Source organism: Macrobrachium nipponense, chromosome 47 (assembly GCF_015104395.2).
Source record: "Macrobrachium nipponense isolate FS-2020 chromosome 47, ASM1510439v2, whole genome shotgun sequence".
Taxonomy (NCBI): Eukaryota; Metazoa; Arthropoda; class Malacostraca; order Decapoda; family Palaemonidae; genus Macrobrachium; species Macrobrachium nipponense.
In genome coordinates, this window is record NC_087222.1 from 17,061,519 (window position 1) to 17,084,827 (window position 23,309).

At 40.5% G+C, this 23,309-nt stretch overlaps 1 pseudogene; it reads right to left on the reverse strand.

Moving 5' to 3' along the window:
* LOC135204737 (zinc finger protein OZF-like) overlaps positions 1-23,309 on the reverse strand; it is a 500,203-nt pseudogene that overhangs the window by 9,248 nt on the left and 467,646 nt on the right.

The following is a 23,309-nucleotide window of genomic DNA, read 5'->3' on the forward strand; positions in this document are numbered from 1 at the left end:
GAGGAGTGTTTGTTTCATTAAACAGCCTCTGACTCATGCCAGGAAATGTTTTGTTGATACTAATATATAAGCCTATTTAAAGATACGTTTACTTTAATTAGCTGTATGATACGTAAATAGTAATCAACTGTTCTTGTAGCCCTCAAGATTTGGCAAAATCACTCCAGGTTGTACATAAAACTTCAAGAATGTTAACACCAGAGTTACAATAGATTTTTACCTTCCAAGAACCCAGCATTTTTTGTGTAAATAACTCCCGGTTGTAACAATTTAAAAACTACAGGAAACAACATGTAGTGTAACCAAAGGATTACAATAAGGTTTTTATAACTTTTTATTAGTTTAAGAACATATTTCCAAACGTCGTTCCAGCTTACGATGATTTTCGGGTTACGACGCGTCTCAAGAACGGAACCCCCGTCGTAACCCGGGGACTGCCTGTATATATACCCAATTTAGCATGAAGGCACACATGCTTGAGAATATCCTTAAATTCCCAGTAGAAAGGTGAGTGAATACTGGAAACTTGGAACAATGACTTTTGCAGTTTATTCTACATTTTCAAGTTCACACTGAATATAAAAGAAGATGACAGAACTTTATATGCAAAAAACAAAAATAGGGGCCGGGTTACAGTTTGTTATTCTGGGTGGTGTGTTCTTTAAGCAAATGAGACAAGGAAAAATTCGTTGTTGACGTGGCTTCAATGAAAACGGACTCCAACAGATTCCTTTTACATTGATCTTTGACCCTGTAAATTATTGAGGAATTATCCCAGTTAATAGCATGGCCTGTCTTAGGCCAATGATCCGCAATGCCATTATCGTTAAGCTTCTTGATACAGCATATATGTGCTGAGAACATCTTACCTTTAGATCTTACAATCTTTGCCCTGCATAAATTCTATTACATTCTTTACAAGGAATACTGTATACAATATTATTATATTTAAATATTAGTTAGTATCAATTGTTTTCAAAATGAGTACAGTACTTAGGATGAAATGGTACATAAAGAATATTCCTAAGTTCTTTGTTACCACTAGTTTGATTGTAATATGTTTTTTAAATTTATTTTTACAAAGTTCCAAAAAATATTGGGGTAACATAATGAATTTCCTATTTTATCAATGATTTTAAACTCATCTTCCAAAAATTCAGGACTACAAATTCTGAATGTTCTAATATACAGACCTGAAAATATTGACACCGTCATTTGTTTAGCATGGTTGGAGTAAAAATGGATATATCACAAACTAGTATTAATGGGTTTCCTATATACTTCAAAGCAAAAACTGGTGTTATTTCTAACAATTAAGACATCCAAAAATGGTATACATTATTTTTTTCTACTATTCTATAAAGACTTTTCTAGATGGTACAAGATTATTAATTGTATGCAAGAAGTCAGGAATACTTACATTTTCTTTTACAATACAAAAACAGTCATCTAATATTTAACACAAAACACCTAAGACAATAAATTTCTTGGAATAAGTCTAGACTCAAAAAACTCCACGTAAACATTAGACAAAAGTGGCGAAAGAGGGTTACCCATAGCCATACCAAATATTTGTTTATAAATATTACCTGTAAGTGTGAACTTACAATTCTTTTTATACAACTGGAACTTTAGTAAATAAAGATGTTACATCAAAACTGGTTAATTTGTCAGGACTGGATAATTCAATATGGGCGAGTCTAGTACAGAAATCATATAATGTACTGTTTTATTACTTTTCACCCTTAAAATAGCTTTTGAACACATTAATAATGGGAAAAAATGTGAAAAGGGGGACTTTCTGGGTTGACTGGAACGAATATCCTGATTCCTCTTATGGGATATTTGTTTCATATATTCCGAACATATTGTATTTCAAACAGCCTTCTGGAACGAATTAAGCTTGAAGTCTGAGGTACTACTGTATCTATTGTTAGAGTGAAAACAAAATTCTGGCTGCCATCTTTCTTTTAGTTAGAGTTAGGAAAATCTTTAGGGAACTGCATGCCAACATTTAATTTACCCTGAGAGAGACAAATAAACTAACATTTGCTTGTTTTTTCATTGCTACCACGTAACAGCATCAGGTAGATAGGAGAGTAATTTGTCCAAGAGTCAGTGCCAGGCTCCGTTTGCATAGTCTATCATGGGTTAAAAAGTTCTGTATTAGTGATGGAAGTTACAATTAGCTAGGTGCGGGCAGAGGATTTTTTCCCAAGCCTCTCTCTCTCTCTCTCTCTCTCTCTCTCTCTCTCTCTCTCTCTCTCTCTCTCTCTCTCTCTCTCTCTCTCTCTACTGCAGCTACCACGTGGTAGGATAATAGGAAAGTAGGCTAGAATTAGGCAAGCTGTACCCTATAAAGAAATTACCTCCAAAGGCAGAGACAGAAACCTGTTACCTAAGTCAGAGAATTTTGCTTAAAGAAATGCAGTAGCATCAAGAAAATATATTCATTTTTTGTAGTACCAAAACAAAAGAATAAAGTATATAATCTGTAGTGAATCAAGACACAAAGCGATATCATTTTACAACACTGAAGTAGAGAAAGAATAGGTACAAGCAACCTTATGTTTTGATCAGCGGTCATTCACCCAGACACACACCCAACCCCCAACCTGTGGGCGACCTAACCATCCGCCTGCCATTCATGGCATAGCGCTTTCTTGCCCAGAGAGGAACTCGAGCCAACCACTCAGAATCTACTTTAGCACGGGCCTAAAGAAGTCATTTGGTTGTTTGTATGAGCATTGATTCTTTCCCACGTAGAAGAGTTAACGAAATAAGATGAGGGAGAAAGGGGAGACTTGCTTAAGCAGACGGGAGAATAGCTTTTATTTCGTGTTATTATCACTGGGTGGTTGAATCATTTTTGCAGGGAGCCATCAGGCGTCCCAATATAAATTTCTTGAAGTAAATTGTATATTTCCTAGCTCTACAAACCAGAGGTCCTTTACTTTAGGAATCACTTTCAGCGTAGGCTGGAATACAGCCATTAAATTCTTGAACAAGACCCACCTGCCCTGATGTAAACACTCCATTTTGCCTTTCAGCGCAGGCTTCAGATTGAGGGGTGGCATGAGGTGGGCATTAATGTAAAGGACCATGGGTTTGTATAGTTAATTAAAATACAATTTAATTTAAAAAACTGTGACTTGTTCCTACATGATATACAATCCCTCAGTCCATGACTTTAGGAAGACTCACTGATTGGTGGGAGGAATGTGAGTGAGCCTCCAGAACTGACTGGAGTTCAGCATACCTAGGATATTCCTCCTGGTCAGAAGAGCGAGGAGGAGTGCCCTGCCTCTGACAACTTGATCAGTGTATAGTTGCTGTATGATCAAGAGTCAGACTTCTGGGCCTTTTCGACAAAGTTGGAGGCATTAATGCAAATTTCTCGGAATGCTTTGCATTATTGCTAGTCTCTTTTCTTCCCTTCTTTGAGGAAGGAGCGGGATTGCTTCTATGATTCTGATAAGAACAATAGAAAGGAAACTCGATGTGCAAGTTTACTGCATCAAAAGCCTCACCAGCAGATGTAAGTTCCAGTCCTATCCTCAACCTGAAAGAAAAAGAGTAGAAGTAAAAGGAGGGGAAGGTGGAGAGACCAGTCACTCTCGCATCCTTCTTACCTCTAGAACCGCACACCATAGGTGAGATGTAACTTGCCCTCTTGAAGGAGCCAGGTAAGCAAACAAAACTTGTGAGAATCCACCACTGGTCCAAGGAAAAGAGGTTTCAATGACCTGTGGGCAGACCCAAAGGAAGAAAGACATAAATGTGGTTGTAATGAGACCGCATCTTTCTTCTGGTCCGACATTTTTCAGAGTGATAAGTACCAAGCCATTGGCGCTGCTTGCTCTCTGAGAGAGCGTACATTGGATGTGTCAAACTGCAGAGGAGTTTCTCACGATCTCAAAGGACTCTGAGGAAGACATGTCCTTAGACACTTCTGCATTGGAAGTCAGCAGTGGATAAAGGTATCAACACTCAGTGAAGGGTTTCGATCCTACAAAGGAGTTGGACTCGTCAATAGATGCCGAGTTATTGTGTATCTGAGATGTAGTCACAACATGACACCGCATTTTGAAGGGTGATGCTGAGAACGAACCATGCAAATCGTCCATCTTCTTTGCCAATGATGTCAAGAGATGAGATGATGATTCTTGTGAGGTATATGCACATTAGACGAGAATGAAACGCTTTCAAGAGACTGAAGACCCTGTGATGGTAAGACAGAGAAGTTTCTCATCAGTAATTCAATCTCATAGAATCAGAAACAATACTACTTAGTGAGTGACTAAGGTGAATGTGGACCTACGTCTTCACAGTTGAATCGGAGAGAAGTAAACTCTCAAGATTCTGATCACAGAAAAAGTCCCGTCGATGATACCAACCAGTGAAGAAGGCTCTAATCCATGGTGTTTTAAAGAGGACTGAAAAAGTTATTCCACTATTTCATTGCTACTCGGTGAGAAAGTTGGTGCTTGCAATGAAGGTGGAGAGTCTTTTAGTAATGAAAACACAGGGATTGTACTGCCTGAAGAACTGCATTTTGTTGGTTGGATCGGGAGGAACTTTTGTATCTACTCTGGAAGCAGAGCTAGTTGGGCGGGAAACAGGTGACGTATCTTCCACTTCCAATTTCAATTTGGGGTGAACAACGAATAATGGAACATCTTACAAATTAGAAAATACATATTAGAAGAAAAAGCTCAAATTGTCTAAAGAAAATCATTCTGTGTCGTTGCAGCGGCCAGTGGGGCAGGTGTGATGGAACAGAAGACTACAGACTTCTGTTATACTGTGGGGTAAACAGAAGGATGATAATGAGTCTAATGGGATATATCTCTGTCTGAAAATTCTCACAACAGTAAATGTGGAGGATGAGACGTGGGCCTTATGCGAGAATTCCGAGCCAACCAGAGACCTAAGTCTGATGGTCTGGCAGAGATTTAGATTGGTAGTTAATCTTCAAAAAGGAGAATCATTACTAAGATGAACGGAATCGCATTCCATAATGGAATGCGTTCGGCTTAGAGGCATCGAGTGCAAAAAGATACACTCGAGAATCTGCATTTCAACTGAAATGGGTGGGAAAGAAACCCTCTTCTTTGGTGATAATGCAAATGTTGTGGTGCTGTTGGCAAACAATACCAATAGACGTCTCAAAATTAAAATCGGAAAGGTTGTCCTGAGTTTCAGGTTAATTAAGAGAAGGTATTATTTGTTTCGGTCACATACCAAAAGAGTTAACTTACAGATATGCGCCTATTACTCGGACAGTGCAACTGATAACATACACATGTCACGAGGAGAACATACTATTATATTTGTAGCTTCCTGTAAATCGACCTCCAGCCTAATTCTTCTTCATTCGAATGACAAGAATAAAGGGTGGAAGCAGACCTCTGTCATTCTCTAATGAAGAGAGTGAAGGAGAAGCTGTCCTGAAGGGAGACTTCTATGGTGATAATAGGACACCAAACAGGACTAGTTCAAGCCGGACTGGTTTTTTCCAAAACATACCCAGAACAGACTGATATATGTTCGGTAAGATCCTAAGATTGAATCAATAACATAGTCTCTTGGATTCGAACTCTTTGGAGTAGACTTTGTAGAGTTCCTCTTATTCCCTCATTCATCCCGGTGTAACCCAGAAAGTAGAGGGAAAAAAAAGAGAGGAGGATTGACTAATCTTACCCGCTCTTTTCTGAATTCTGTCAAACAAAGCATTCATTCCCTACAACAATTTCATTCACTCAAATGCGAGTGAAAGTTAAGCAGAGTTAAATGCAGTAAAAGCTGGCGAGAAATTGCCAACTCTTGCTACTCATCTATCTTCTCCGTGCTCAAACCTTAAGAAGAGGACTAAACAGAGAACCTCCTCCTATCTCCTTCAGATACCTTGTCCCAAGGGACAGTGATATCGATCTTGGCACTTGAAGAATAGCCATTCCTTTCCTGGCTTTCACAGGTGTGTTCGAGCCACCAACGTGGCTCAGTCCCTTCTCTTTCCCTGCACCACTGGCATGATGGAGAGAAGACTACCCATCACTGACTGTAGGTGTACGACCCCCCATTGGAGGGTGTACACTTGGAGAGACTTGTACAAGAGTACCAGACACAGCCTCATTTCCATGAGCCAGAGCCCTTGAAACCAGAGACAAGATAACAAACCAGGGCTTGAACTCCAGGGGCTCCCGAGACACTATATTCTAGGGATAGTGTCCCGGTTCCCACTCCAAAAGGAGTAGGTGAGTTGAAGAGGCAGACAACTGCTTCCTCCCTAAGGAAAGGATGCAGACTCTCAGAAGTCTCGAGGCGAGACTTCTTGGGGGTGGAGAAACTACCTTCCTCTTCTTAGGCTGTGGAAGTCTTCGATGAGGGAGGTGAGGAGTAAGATGACAAAGATGATGACCCCTGTGAAAACTTGCTGTGACACAGGAAGGGAGGGTGCTATGTCATGGCAAAGGACCGCACTGATCAAGAGCAGAGATTGCATTCAGTAAAGTTGAGCACTCAGCTCGGCAGGCTGGCTGGCCGAGCCAAGTCAAGTGAGGCGAGCAGATCACCACTACATAATTATGAGTGGTAATCATCAACAAGCCCGACTTTTGCAAGTCAATAAAAGGGTGAGCCCTGTCTCACTCTGGTGCTAAGCAACATGATGAAGCCGAGCACTCAGCATGAGCCAGCGAAACATATGGATCCAGGCGCTCGGCAAGACTCCCATTTATTGTAACAATCATTGGGAATACCCATTGCCTGAGTGTTTGGAAATTACAGAAAACCAAATCACTCTTGAGATCGGTAGAAATTCCAAGGAATTCGAGCACTCAGTGAGATTCGTGGCTATTGTAATAACAATAATCGGGAATTCTCGTCTCGCCCAAGTGTTTGCAGATCATAAAAGACCAAAACACTCGGAGAGTGCTAGAAAATCCAAAGAATTTAAGCGCTCAGCACGACTCCCAAATTCCATCAAACGATCATCAGAGAGGGGCTCCTCCTCGAGTCCTGTAGAAATTGAGGAGGAACAGGCATAAATACCAGAATATGCAACAGAATATACACTCGAGGCTCCCAAAATGCCAGAACCCATAGGGGACAACAAATTGAAATCCGTCCAAAGGACAGAGAAAGCCAGGGAGAACATAGTCTCCAGGTCCTTGAATCCTAAGAATCTAAACACCAGATGTCGCGACGGTGAGAGGTTTTTCCGTCATTGACAGAAGATCCTTCCAGCATGATGTGGACCTATATGTGATGTTACCCTAAGATCCTTCCAGGAACATAGTCCCCCAATGCTGAATCATCCAGAGAATAGGTGAGGAAGAGTGAACGCTCTCGGTCGCCTTGCTAGCAGAACTAGCCAGAGAAGCAAATCACGGGCAGCCATCAACCTGCAGTGATGGCAACAACGTGAGTCTAGGAGAGAATTCTTGTCCTGGAGAAATGATTTCCTGAGGATGGTTACAAAACTCACATGACAGGAGAAACATTTGCCACAACTCAGACTGGTTGCCATGTCCTGGGTGTAGTTGAGCGTGCAAATGACAGGCGTGGGCCAGTACCATCCACCTACATGTCCCAGTCCTTGTTGAGGCTGAAACCTCTCAAGAGGACTGAATGGGGGACTCCCTACTGGTCTAACTGCATGCACGGTACCAAGTCATCACCGCAAGAGCGATCACCAGCAAGGCATGGGTCACCTGAGTGACTTACTCCTTTCTTCCACTCAGTTCCTGAGCCGTGATGGTGAGCAGACTCTGTGTCATTGACTCTAGATACACACGAATCTGTAGATTTGCATGCATTCAGGGAATCTCATGAATGAGCGCCCGACATGGATCTAGTCTTAGGGGTAGAACCTCTAGGACTAGCAACAGAAGTGTGAACTGAAGTTTGCACTTCTACAGCTCCCGACATGCTAGACCCTGGGGACAGCATGACAGTTCCTGTTCCAGAAGGAACAGGCAAGCCAACGGAAGACAGAGGGGGCAGACCCTTGGAAGTCCCATGACAAAATTTCTTAGAGGGGTAGACCACCTTCTTTTTCGGCAGGGAGCCTTAAGTCGAAAGAGTGGAGGTTGATTGATTGATTGATTGATTGTAGGTTTTCTGGCGTCACAACTACCAGGGTCACCGACGCCGAATGCTAAGTGTGATCTTTTAACGTTATTTAAAATCTTGTTTAATATATTATAAATTTTATCTTTTTAAAAGAGATACATATAAATTTGATTTTAAAAAAATTCTGATAAAAATAAGAATAAAATTCTGATCAAATAAAATTCTAATAAAAAGAATTGTTAATTAATCTGAATAAAATATAAAACAAAAGCAAAAGGGAAAAAAGTATATACTAAGACAGCACAGCTGTTAGATATATTTGAGAAGACCAGCTTCTTTGATAAAAGAGATAACGTTATTAACACACATGCTTTCTCCCAACAGTTTTGCCATGCTTATAATTACCACTGCTTCACTACTATAAGCTAAAAAACGATTCCTAAGTTCCACTAGACTGGGACACTCAACCAGCAAATGCCTAACAGTTAGTGGAACTAAGCAATCATCACAGAAGGGCTCATTCTCCCCATCCATCAGATAGCCGTGAGTTAAACGCGTATGGCCAATACGTAATCTACACAATACAACCTCCCACTTCCTTGGTATTAGGTCATATTTCCAAGGGTGTGTCTGTCTAGTAATTTCTTTCATTTTGTTGGGGCCTACTCTGTCCCACTGAAGTGCCCATAAATACTGGACAGATTTCCATATATCGAAGAATGTATCACGATATGGAACAGGGCATTTTCTCGGTACTAAAGTTTGCGCTGCTGATTTGGCTAGCTTGTCTGCCTCTTCGTTTCCCGATACGTTCACATGGGCAGGAACCCAACAAAATGAAACAATGCTGCCTCTATTTTGGTGCAAGAAGATCCACTGCAAGATCTTCAACACCAGGGATGATCAGTATTAAAGACTTCCAGGGACTGTAAGGCACTTTTGGAGTCACAAAATATTGTGTAGCTACACACTGGGGAGTGTTACAATATGTTCCAGTGCTACTAGGATGCCATACAATTCAGCTGTAAAGTTTGAGGCAATAGAAGGGAGTGCACCTCTTCGGTTAAAAGATTGGCTAAAAACTCCATATCCAACGCCGGCATTGGACTTGGAGCCATCAGTAAATATAAAACATGTATCTATATGCTCTGATACATGCTCTAAAAATATTGCCCGCCTTATTTCCTCATCAGATTTATTCCTCTTTGCTCCATTGAATACCTGCAGAATTTCACATCCGGCAACCTCCAGACAGGAGTACTGGGATACACAAAGGGAATAATGGGATATTTTTTAATATTTGTATCCTCTAAAATTTGTTTTATTCTATAGCTAAAAGGAATGGGATACCTTGGATGACTTTCGTAAAAACCATTAAAAATATTTCTATTTGCCACAGCAAATGCCTGAGATTTGGGGAGTCTTTGCGCTCTAAACCAGTACCGAAGTAATGATGACTGGCGATAGAGTTCAAGAGGCATCTCTCCTGCATCAACTAGCAACTAGATATTGGTGATGACGAAAAGCTCCTGTGGCTATACGAATAGCTGAATGATGTACTGAATCTAAAAGTTTTAAGTTAGATGAGGAAGCTGAAGAATATATTTCAACCGTATGCAGCTTTGACAAGATTAAAGATTTATGAAGCCTTAGTAAAGATTCTATCAGCTCCCCAACTGGTGTGAGAAAGCACCTTCAAGATGTGTAGAGCTTCTAGGCTCTTGCTTTTATATGTTTGATATGGGGACCCAAGTCAATCTACTGTCAAAAACTAGGCCTAAGAAGTGCGCTTGTTCTACACATGGGATTTCCTCACGGCCATACAAATACAGTCTGGATCAGGATGCACTCCTCTGATACGACAGAAGTGGACAGCAGTAGTCTTGCTTACAGAGATTTTAAAACCCTGTTTCTCAGCCCAACTTACTATTTTATTTATTGTTAATTGTAGCTTTCTTTCTGCTACAGTCATTCGGGTGGCAGCAAAGGATATTGACAAATCATCCACAAACAGTGTCTTTAAAACCTCTCTTGGAATGACAGCTGCAACACTGTTTATAGCCAGAGCAAAAAGTGTTACACTGAGAACACTACCCTGGGGAACACCTTCTTCTTGGCACCTTTTCTCTGATAAAGTACTGCCAACTTTCACTTTAAAATACCTACAATGTAAAAAGGATTTCACAAATAAAGGTAATTTGCCTCGTAGACCACTATTATGCATACTCTTCAGAATCCCATGTCTCCAAGCAGTGTCATATGCCTTTTCTATATCAAAAAACACTGTCACATGATGTTGTTTGGAGGCAAAGGCTTCACAGACAGAGGCTTCAAGTTGCAGTAAGATGTCCAGGGTGGAGTGCATTTTTCGAAAACCACACTAGAAGGGTGTTAGAATATTGTTGTGCTCTAGATACCACATCAGTCTTACATTTACCATTTTTTTCCATCAATTTACACAGACAACAAGTTAAAGCAATGGGGCGGTAACTTGCTGCACAGAGAGGATCTTTTCCAGGCTTACGGAATGGTAACATGGTAGCTAATTCCCATATGGTAGGGTAGCTGCTTTCATCCCATATTCTATTGATGATACTTATTATAAAAAGTTTTGTGTTCCTTGAAATGTGTTTAAACATTTCATAAGGAATCTCATCTGGACCAGGGGCAGTGTTCTTGCTCCTAGCTAAAGCAGAGTCAAATTCCCTTTCAGAAAAAGGCATATTATATGATTCAGCTTTCTTTGCTGAAAAGTCAAGTACCAGTTGTTCTTCCATTATTCTGAAATGATGTCCTGGGGAACTATCTGATTTCTCAGAGACTCGAGCGAAGTGTTCTGAAAATATATTACTAACTTCTGTGGCATCAGTGATATGATTATTATTCACTTCAAGTACTGGAGGAGGATTGGGTGTAAATTTACCCTGAATTTTTCTTATTTTCTTCCAAATGCTACAGACTGGTGTTCTGCTGTTAATAGAGGATACATATCCGGCCCATGCTTGTCTTCTGGCAGCTTTCATGGCTTTCCGAAATCGTGCCCTACATTGTTTGTAGATTATGACATTGTCCAAGGTGCGATGTCTACGGCACCTGGTCAATGATGACCTGGTAGCTCGGTGTAACAGCCTTAGATCTTCTGACCACCACGGTACTGGCCGTCTCCTGAATAATCCTTTAGTTCGAGGAATCGTGTGTAGACCTGCAGTATGTAATGTTCCATTGAGTAGATCAATGGCATCATCTGCACTTGGGAGATCTTTTGCATCCCCCTCCAACTCACTCAAGTCTTTGAATTTTCTCCAATTTGCTTTCTCCAAGCACCACCGTGGTGATCTCGGGATAGGTGGACCATCATTGGTGTCGATCACAATTGGAGAATGGTCACTGGTATGCCAGTCATCACTTGTTCTCCAACTAAAGTCAACACTGCAGTTGGAGCTACATACTGAAAGGTCGATGCAGGAGACAGTGCCTGTCTGAATGTGGTAATGAGTAGGTTCTCCAGTATTAAGAAGACCTATATCTTCATTTTCTATTAAAGATGCCATCATATTCCCTTTTTGATTTGATGTTACATCTCCCCACAATGGATGTCTACTATTGAAGTCACCAAGTAGAAGAAATGGCTCTGGTAGTTGCTGCATTAAGTATATTAGGTTCTCTTGGGAGACATGGCTATTGGGTGGAATGTAAAGGGAACATAAAGTATATTTCCTTCTTAAATTAATTCTTACAGCCACAGCTTGAAGCGGAGTATTTAGTTTCACTTCGTAGTGTGGAGCATCTCGACGGATGTAGATGAGGGATCCACCATGATTTCCAACTTCTGGATCAAATTTAGTTCTATAGTGAACATATTCCCTAGGACAAGGGGTATATTCACCTAGCATGGTCTCCTGCAAACATATCCCTACAGGAGAGTGCTCATAGATCAAAAGCTTCACTTCCTCATACTTCGCTCGCAGTCCCTGACAGTTCCACTGAATAATGGAAGTGAATTTATTCATGTTTAGGACCAACATTGTGGTTCCTTTTTACAAGACTGGGAGATTTCTTTTTTCTACTAGGGGGAGGCATTTTGATGGAAAGTTTTGTTGGCTTCTTGGGAGGAGTTATTGCCTTCGTAGAGCCAACATCTTTTCCTTCAATGTCTTTGACACAGAAGGGTTTTTTAGTTTCTTCGCTCTCCACCTCTATTGAGATGGAGAGAGCAGAGGTGTTTTCTAAAGAGACCACCTCATGTGTCTTTGTATTGCTGGCAGTAGCCAGCTCTACCTCTGATGAGGCAGAGGTACCAGTGAGGACTGCCACCGGGGGACCAGCATCTGCTGGTTTGTCCTCCAAAGAGGAATTGGCACCAACAGAAGCTGGCACCAGACCAGCAACCACTGGCCTTGCCTCCAAAGAGGCAGATGGTGGAGGGTGTATCTCAACTGGCACTTCAATTTTTTTCAATTCCACACTAGGGTCTTTCTTGTTGGTTCTAGCGAACCTTGTCTTTATATTCTCATCATCAGTCGACTCAGATGATTCAGTTAGCTGTCTTTTTAATGATTCTTTATTTGATTTTCCTTTTGTGCTCTTAACTTGGGTGTTTTTATTTGTCTCTTTCTTTTGGTTTCTTAATTTTGCTACTACAGTAGCAAAACTTAGACCGGGTCTTACAGTCTTTGCTTTGGCTCTCTCTCGTGCTTCCTTAAATGTTGTCCTTTCAATTACTCTAATTGCTTGTATTTCCTTTTCAAGTAAATATACATCACACTGCTGAGACGATGATGCATGTCCCTCACCACAGTGAACACATTTAGGTTCCCTGGTGCACATACCATGCTCATCTTCTCCACAGTTGACACAGACTGCAGGATTTTCTTGCAATTTGGATCGACATGATTGTAGGGTGTGTCCAAAATGCTGGCAATGGAAACACCTTCTGGGTCTTGGGATGTACAACTTTATCTTAAACCTATACCAGGCTGCAGAGACATATTCCGGAAGTCTTAAAGTACTAAAAGTTAATATTAAGGTAGGCTGAGGTATTCTATTATTTTCAACCTTCTTTGTCATCCTGTCAACCTTTATTACACCCTGGTCTTTTAACTCTGTTAAAAGTCTCTCCTCAGAAAAAGCCATCAATTGAGGGGCATAAATCAAGCCCTTGCTGGAGTTCAGGCTAAAGTGGGGAGTGCACTCAACCATAATTCCCGCAAGGTCCGACAATCCCATCAACTTACTGCTCTCCTCTGGGGAGATGCTTTCTATAAGGAGCATATTTCCATTTTGGGCTGTTATTTTTGGCTGTCTGCCACAACATTTCACGATTTCCCTGTGTACTTGAAAAATGTCAATATTGTCACCTTCAAGCTTCAAATTCAGGTATTTATTAAATGAATTGGGTACAAAGACCCCAGGAGTTATTTCATACTTTTTATTTTTCTTCATGGCATATGTTCCAGTGTGACAATACTGGAGCCAGATGCTTTTTGTTGAGATTTCTTGGCGGTATATCTACTCGCATTGCTTTGGTCGTCATCTGTGTCTGTCTGTCATTCGGTCCAGGGGTACTACCCTGATCAAAGGGACCAACCATGATTGATTGAAGTTCGGGTTCCGTGGACAAGTCCTTTGACAAAAGCATAGGGTCGTCAGCCGAAATAGGGGGGGTTGCCATAGAACGTGAAAAACATAGTTCATCCAGATATTCCCCATACCCACCATGGAGTCACACTTAGAGGACGGGTCATCCCTTTCATTAGGGTCGTTTCCTAGGGGTAATTACTCGGAAATACACCCTATCTCCAGTGCTAAGGCGTCATGATGTCCGTCGAGATCAGACCCGGCACTGAAGATAGGTTTGACATTAAACTTTCCCCTCGCTCAACCACGTCAGGTACTAGAGTTCTACGGGCGAGGTGGCATGCCGTCCATCCTCACCCTCCTTCAAATCCCAAGATTTAGACTAAATCATGTCCAAAACCAAGCCAATAGTCGTCATCATAGAATCCATACCTTATAGGGGGAGGAAGGCAGAAAGATGAAATGTTTTTAGTAGAAGAAAAAGGGCTGACTTATTTCGTTGGATCAACAGCTGGGCACCAAGGCCCAGCGAGAAAGTAGTTCCCACCAGGCATCATGGCCCAGCTGCTGAACCCTAAGCCCCCCATCCTCGGCAAGGCTTCAGCATCTGGGGGGAGAGTGGAGGTTGAAGAAAATATGATGATTACAAATAGGAAGATGACTACACTTGACGAGCTTCTTCCTCCTCGACTTCTCCAAATTCTGCAAAACTACTTCTACAGGATGAGGTACATTTACCAGCAGAAGTAGATTTAATAATCACAGGGCAGTTGCAAAGGTGCTGTCCAGTGATGAAACTCCAGGATAAAAGCAACAAGTGAATATGATTTCCAGCACAGGAACAGTACACACAATCGAGGACCAATATCACAGCAAAAGCTAAAAAAACATCCTTATTGGAAGACAGCCAAAATCAAAGTGGAGTGTTTACATCTGGGCAGGTGGGCCTACCCGTCTACCAGTTGGTAGTTACTGCCTAACCACCTTGTTCAAGAATTTAATGGCCATATCCTAACCTATGCTGATAGTAATTCCTAATGTAAAGGAAAGAGGGTTTGTATAGCCTTACTTTCAGCCCTAAGGGTTGCTTCCTCTTCCTATCTTTGGCAATTTTCTTGGCATGAGAAATGCATAGTTTCCATTTCTCCTCCTCCCTTTCCTGACACTCAGAACATGTTGACTCTCTGTTATACTCCTGACCCTGATATTTAGTGCATCTAGAATGGGAATCATAAATCTCCTTAACTAATCTAGTTTTACATACACCTATCAGTGCAAAACCTAACCCCAGATGAACTAGAATCTGACATTTTGAGAATAAATGGCAGGAAAAGATAATTAGAATAGCTAAGATAATTGAAATAAACAAAGCCACAATGAAATAGTATGTCATAGAATCACACGTAAGTGAAAAAACCACCGATGTTACATGGAAGCCGGCAAAAATCGAATTGAGGGGTTTGGTGTCATCATACCTGTTTACTGGAAGTGGGCAGTTATTTGCCACCTACACTAGTGATGGTGACGCACCACAAAAGTCTGAATTTTGGTCTACTGCAGTAGGGATCCTACAGCTCATTAACAGTTTGGTAAGACCCTTGAATAAAACAGAATATCAACCACACCAGGAAGGAGTGATGTTTAGCAAAGCAAAGTGAAGCAAACGGCAAGCAGGGCCGAGGGCAGCGCGCAGCACATCCATGGCTGAAGGTAAAGTGACACTCTGCCAACTAGTAGGGCAGGACTCCCACCCGGTCATTCATTAGTTAACTGCTGTTAAAGGTCCAGCTTTGCTGAAGACAATTCCTATGATAAAGGCCAAGGGTTTGTGTATTGTGTAGGAACAACAGATTATTTGTACTTTGTGGTAAGTTAACATTCAAAACAAAAGCTCAAAGTAACAAGATGAAAGCTGCCAAAAATGTCATTCAGTGCATCGTGAATAACTCACAGCCTTGGTCTTCAAAAATGCAATTGTGTCATTAAGTGACAAGATTCAATATAATTTAGGGACATTCTCTTTTATTGCAATGGCTTCACTTTTATATCACTTACCTAGAGTATGTTATTGAGGAAAATTAACTCGATACGAAGAAAACGTGTTCCTTTATAGATTATCAGCGATCATTTATAACAAAACAGGTTACCTGTGGCAAAGAGAAGTGATCTTCATTAACACAGAAGTTTACTATACACAATACAGTACCAAATGTTAGACTAATGTAGTGCTAAACATGTGTGAACAAATTGAATTTTTCCCATTCCTGTTTTCTGTGTCCCTGTGTGAATCTGTATAGGTTTTAATTCCATACTGTTAAATGTTCTGGGTACATCCACATTAATATGAACTAAATATATGATATCTTTATAATGAAATAAGGTTTTGTATATACTTACCCAGTATTTATGTTGCTAAGATTTCCACATGTAAGGCAGCCTATATTCAAATTTAGATGACTCAGTGCCATCCCCCAATGGCAATACAGTGGTACCTCGGCATACGAAAGGCTGAACTTAAGAAAAATTCGAGTTACAAAAGCAAATATGAAGATTTGTTTGGCTCTACATACATTCGCCCGGACCACCGATAACAATTTTAAAACTCGCGAGCCGCCAACTGAGTAGACTCGCCACCAACCTCCCACTCTCCCATTGGTTCCTGATGCTAGTCACTGCCATAAGATCCTGCTCTCCTGTTGGTCAGCATCTCTCCCATCATGCATCTAAGTAGCGGCGTGCTTTTTCGGCCACTCGATAGCAGCTTCGTTTCTAAACGCACGCCGAATTCGTTCATTCTATACGATTTCACTTATTAACATAATTTCGTAAGTGATTTTGTTGTTGTACTACTTTATCGTGTTGTGTGAGAACTTTAGTACATACGTATACTACATAACTTAATTATGTACAGTATATACGTAGTCATGGGTCCCAAGAAAGTTAAAGTTCACGGAAAGAAGAGGATGATTTCTTTGGAGACAAAGATGGAGATAATTAAAAAGTATGAAGCTGGGATGCATTTGAGTGTGATCGCTAAGGAATATGGCCGAAATCCGTCGACAATAGGCACCATCCTTAAGCAGAAGGAAGCCATTAAAGCAGTTACACATTCCAAGGGTGTTACTATTTTGTCTAGCAAGAGGAGCCACGTGCACTATGAGATAGAAAGGCTGCTTCTTGTCTGGATAAAAGACAAAGAAATTGCTGGCGATACGATAACAGAGACGGCAATCTCCCACAAGGCCAGCGCTATTTTCGGCAATTTGATTGCCCAGGCCGAAGACGACGGAGGAGAAGGGACATCGATGCCAACCCCAGACTTCAAGGCTTCTCATGGGTGGTTAGAAAAATTCCGTAAACGGACTGGCATCCATTCGGTGGTGCAGCATGGGGAGGCAGCCCGCTCAGGCACGAAAGCAGCCGAAGCCTTTATTAAGACGTTCGACAAGATGACCATCAACGAAGCCTGCAGTCCTCAGCAAGTCTTCAACTGGGATGAGATTGGCCTTTTTTGGAAAAAAATGCCTCGTCGGATGTACATCACACAGGAAGAGAAGAAGCTACCCGGGCATAAGCCTATGAAAGACAGGCTTACGCTCACACTGTTCGAATGCCAGTGGGGATTGCAAGGTGAAGCCCCTACTTGTGTAATATTCGGAGACTCCTCGAGCCTTCAAGGCCCACAAAGTGCTAAAGGAGAAGCTTCCAGTGATGTGGAGGGCTAATGCGAAAGCCTGGGTAACGAGACTTGTTCACCGAGTGGGTAAATCTGTGTTTCGGCCCGACAAGAAGAAATTCTTGGAAGAGAAGCGCCTCCTTCTGAAATGTCTGCTGTTGTTGGACAATGCCCCTGCTCACCTCCTGGCCTCGCGGAAGATATCCTAGCGTAGTATTCTTTTATCAAGGTTCTTTATCTTCTGCCTAACACCACCCCTCTCCTCCAGCCCATGGACCAGCAAGTGATATCGAACTTCAAGAAGCTGCATACGAAACATCTTTTCAAGAGATGTTTCGACATCACTGATACCACAAACCTTACCTTGCTTGAATTTTGGAAGGAGCATTTCGACATGGTCATTTGCATCTGACTCATCGACCAAGCTTGGCAGGAGGTTTCGAGGCGAACCTTGAATTCCTCATGGAGGGAACTCCGGCCTGATGGCGTATCCACCCGAGACTTCGAGGGATTCGACATGGGCGAAGCTGGTGCAGATTCAGAAACAGTTGACGATCCTGAAACTGTTTTGCAACCAGATCTTGACGAGATCGTTGCACTTGGCAAGTCCATGGGGCTGGTTGTCGACGAGGACGACATCAATGACCTTCTCCAGGAGCATCAAGAGGAGCTTATGACGGATGACCTGAAGGAGTTGGAGGCCATGCAACATAACGTCATTCAAGAAGAGTTCTCTAGCAGCGGTGAGGAGGAGGAGGACAACCCTATGGCAACAGCAGAAATTAAAGATGCTCTAGCTGCTTTTCATAAGGTGCAATCATTTGTAAAAAAGAGACTCCCCAAAAAGGCTTACACAGGTCGTATGCTTGTGCAGTTGGATGATGTTTGCCTTTGTTTCAGGAACATTGTGAAACGTAGGCAGAAGCAATCTTCCTTGGATAGTTATTTTTTAAAGAGGCCTTTAGTAGGAATAAGCAAAAAGGAAGATCCAATTGATACAACGAAAAAACATAAAGTTGAAAGTGATGAAGAAATTGCAATTTTGTAAAAAAAAAAAAAAAAAAAAAAAAAAAAAAAAAAAAAAAAAAAAAATAAGTATAAAAAAGTAAAATGTAAAAATAAAAAAAAGACAAAAGAAATCTAATTTTAAGTTTTTTGTAAAGTTAAGTGTTACGGTTTTGTTAATGTGTTTCGTAAAGTTTAGTCTATGTTTCCTAACATTTTTAATGTGTTTCGTTAAGTGTACATACTACGTAATTTTTTTTCTGCTGTTTGTCCTCCTTCTCTGTCGCCACTTTCGTAGATAGCCTCACTCGAAAGGTAAGGTTCCACATTTTACTACATGTACAGTTGGACACAGGTTTCCCTGGTACACCGTCTTGCGAGACTTCGAAAAATTACATGGTAACAGTGTTTACTGATGGGGATGGGAGGGGAGAACCCCTTCTCTGCTAACAAGAGTTCCACCAGTAAGTTCTGGAGTTCGTTTGGTGGGCGGAGTTATTAGGTATGGTTGGAGAAAGACACACACACACTCACACACACACACACACGGAGTAAAAAAAAGTCTGAGCAGTTTATATCGTTGTAATGAAGTTTGTTGTCTCACTTGTAATATAAGTTTGGTTATTAAGGTTACATTTAACTTTCGGCCAAGACATTATCTTACAGTGTCTATTATTATATCTCAGTCATATTCATTACACAATACTTAAAATTGATCAACATTTTAAAGTTATATTGGTATTGCCGAAAATTACGAACATCATAACAGGATATTTTAACCTTATCACGTAAGCCAAGTTTACAGCATCGGTTGCAGTACATTTCCTACAAATTCTACAATAAGAAGCTATAAAGAGAAGCGCAGCAGCACTTGATTGAATATACCCAAAAACTCAATGAATTTGTTGAGTCTCTGACACTTAGCTCCTCTCTCTCTCTCTCTCTCTCTCTCTCTTATACTAGCTAACTTATCTCTCTCTCTCTCAGCTATACTAGCTAACTTGGTGACAAGAAAAACCCCTACGCTCAGTATGCAGTTCTCATATGTCATTAGTGCATTCATAAGAAGATCAGTGACCCAATAATATCGAAGATTGCCCTTCCTGACAATACCCATAAGCATAACCAAAGCAAAGAAATTTCTCATCTGTGATATTGTAATGTCATAAACTCTTGTTCCCTTGAGTGTTCGCTTGATAAATTACCCCATTTCATAACATGAAATTAACGATTAGATCTCTGCAGTCATTTCCATTATAGAATCATTAAAAATAGAATAAAAAAAACTTTATTCTTGATATACTATCATCAAAATCGAAAGTGTGCGGCAAAAAATTATCGCCACCAATCCTTTGCCACACAGGATTAGCTGGTTTGACGTTTCTGACAACCTCCTAGGCCACCCTTACCTCCCCTACCCCGCGCAGTTCATACAAATGGAAGACGAGCAGTGCAAACGGCCAGCAAGACCTCTAATAAGGCACTAAGTAGTACAGAACCAATATCGATACAATAAGCTATGAAGGCGCACAAAATTAAAAACTTAAGAATGTCACATGACATAAACAACATGTGTGGGACGACTTCTGCAACACGTCATATGACGTGGTTGACCTTTTAAAGGTTAACTGTTGTTTTTTTCTAAAATTATGTATGCACTGATATATTATAGACTATATATTTCGTTGACCTCGGGTGATAGGTGATGTCATTTGGGCTTTCCTTATAGTGGCTGACATAAAGAGAGTATCATCTACTGAATTGACAGTTACCTTTTAAAATGTCCCACAGAGCATATGACCCCTATACTCAGAAACGACAACGACGGCCAAAGAATATGCCATGTTTTTACTCTTGTTCATATAACTTAGGTTTTAACCAAAGATACATTGAAAATATCAGTAGGATATAAAGCATTACATTTCAAATAATGGAAACTATTTTAATAGACTCCAAGAAGCTAATAAGCGAAAATAAGTGGCGAAGTATCTTATCTGTATCGGCCACACCACAGTGAACAAAGTATACAGGTAAGGCAATTTGCCAATACTGTTACCGACCTCACTGTATGAAAACAGTGCTCGGCGAGTCATTCAGTTCTATAATTCAATGCTGTTAACAAGAAACGGTCATTAGGAAGACGTCAAAAACATGTGGGGCCTGAGTAAGTAGGAAAGTTTACTGTAATACTCTCAATATTGTATGGAGGCATTATGCCATTTTGTTTACAGATACTTCGAATATTATATCACGAATGTCATGGTTTTAATAAATACTTGTTGTGTTGTGAATTATTATGTTTATTAAAACATATAATCAAATAACTAATGAGAACAAAATGAGGACATTTTATGTCCTATTACAAAAAATATAACATTTATATTATCCAATCTAATACCTTGACCATCCACCCTCTCTCTCAGTCACTTCCCTCAATCTGTCGGGCATCGAATGAAACAGGTTGAAAATTTGCTGCGGTCTTGTCTACAAATTTCCCACTGAGAGTTGATGTGAGCCATGAGTGCTGTGTTGTTCTCTCATGTTCCATTTTCCATATGTTCACCATCTGGGCCCTCAAGTGTTCAATCACATTCATATATATTCCTTTGCTTGGCCATTCAAGAAGCAGGTTATCCTGTCCGGCAAACCACTCTTGAACAACGCAAGCAGTGTGAATGGGACTCCGATCGTGCATGAACAGAATGGGCCCTGGTGGGAAGGGAAAATTCCTTTCTCGTAACGAAGACAAGAAAGAGGCTTGCAGCAGCTCAACATACTTAGCTGCTGTAAATCGTACCTCGATACGGAACACATCACCCATACCATGCACACACACCCAGGTCCCATACATTGCAGGTGACATGGCTGGATCGAACCACCTCCTCAACGATGTTACGGGGTTCATATCTGAATGAGAGAAAAAAATGGGGGTGTATAATATAAATCATATATATATATATACCTTTGTAGAATTTAAATTCTCGGTGATGAACAACAGTCTAATTATTTATTTAATATATTATATTTGAGGAAAAAGAGCAAATGATGCCACTGTCCCTTACCTAATATTTATCTCAGAAATAGCACTCTTATTTATGTTTACTCCCTTTATATATTTTGACAGTCCACTTCCGTGGAACAAAATATGAAAATTAATATAAAGAATGCAATTGATAATTGATGCAAGTAATGATTTTGCTTATCATAACGAGTTATATTTGTTCGCCAACAATGCAGCTTCCCATGCGATGTGGACGAGAAGCACTTCTCGTCAGTAAAGATGACCCAGCCCCACAAGTCCCTTATCAGCATAACGTTTGGCAAAATCAAGCCTTCTTGGTGATATCACATATACCATGTAAGGAAATCCAGGCCTACACGTTTACGGTTACAAGCCGGAGCGTAAATGTTTCCTCGGTGGTATCTGAAGGAAAACAATCTAAATTTTTTACAATTTACGCGTTGCTTTCCGTAACAGGGAAAATAATGATATATCGTTTGGGGAAATGTAATGCTAAGTAACAACCCCTCTTATACACTAAAACAGCTCGTAAGCTGATTAGTGGAATTCACGTTAAGAGAGGAACAGCACCACCTTTCGTAAACAGTGTTTCAAACAGACAATTGACAATTTATCATTTGAAGACATACAGAATTTTAAACGTTATCAATGACAGTAATGACCTGAGATATTGCAATGCCAGTAACAGCCAATCAATCAATCAGTCCCAGTAATCGTGTGATTTAATATATCACTTTGTTTAGTGATAACGATATCACTGCTACAGCACCCCTATCACACGCTAACAATTTTGTCACCCAATCATGGCTAGATTGAGGTGTTGCATAAATTTTGATAGGTTATCTCTCCTCTGCTAGTAGTATTCGTTATAGTCTCCCAAATGAAACCATCAAACATTATAGTTCTCCGGGCGCAGATGGTCGCTCTACGAGAAAGTGGGCTTTCAGTACGTGCTGTTGTACAGCGTCTTGAAGTCTCCTCTACAACAGTAAATAAATGGAAAAGGAGGCACGCTTAGACTGGGAAATTGACCGACTTTGGATAGCATTTATTTATTTCATTTATTTATTAATTTTTAAAACTATAAACCTTATAACCCGTGAAATTATGAAACCTAAATTACAGTTGCCTTGGTCCTGTTGAACTCTAATAGTGATTCTTTCTCTTTACTTCCAGAATACCAAATAGCATTTCCCATATGTAACAGGCTATAATTATCTTGATTATCTAGGTATCTGCATGTTAATTACGTATTTCAGTTCGAAGACCTCCACCACGAATGACCACACGTTAGGATAACGACGACTTTCGACGAACAGCAGAAGATCCTTTTACCAATACTATTGCTATTCGTGAAACGTCTGGCATTGAAATGTTTTCGGCTATGACGCGTTGCGAAGACGTCTGCATGAGGCAGGAATACCTCATAGAATTCCTGCCAAGAAGGAATTTCTCGCAGAACGGCATCGTGCTGATAGGCTTGCCTTTGTTCAATAGTGTGTGGGGGAGGATATGGAATTTTTGTCTCGAGTCGTATGCAGTGACCAAGGTCAATAGAGTGCAGTGATGAAAGGTCTTTTACTAGCAGAAGTCACGGCAGAATACATAACTGAAGACCGAGTAATATAAGGTGAGTTTCTATAATCATTAATAACAGTCGGGGTATAATAATTTTAAGCAAGGGTAATATTATAATCAAAAGATAATAATTTTGTCAATAACCATGTATTTTCCGCTAATTGAATTATATTGCCACAAGAAGTGTGAAAATAAAAATTCTTCATTGAAAACCACCCTATGGCCAGCTTTCAGGCATTAAGCAAATACATTATTAATGTTATGAATAATCACGTAGGCAAACTTATAATATAGAGTTCAGACTGTTTACTGAATTAAAGAATATCATATCATAACGGACTGTTGCAGATCAAACTTAATGCTATTATAAGTATT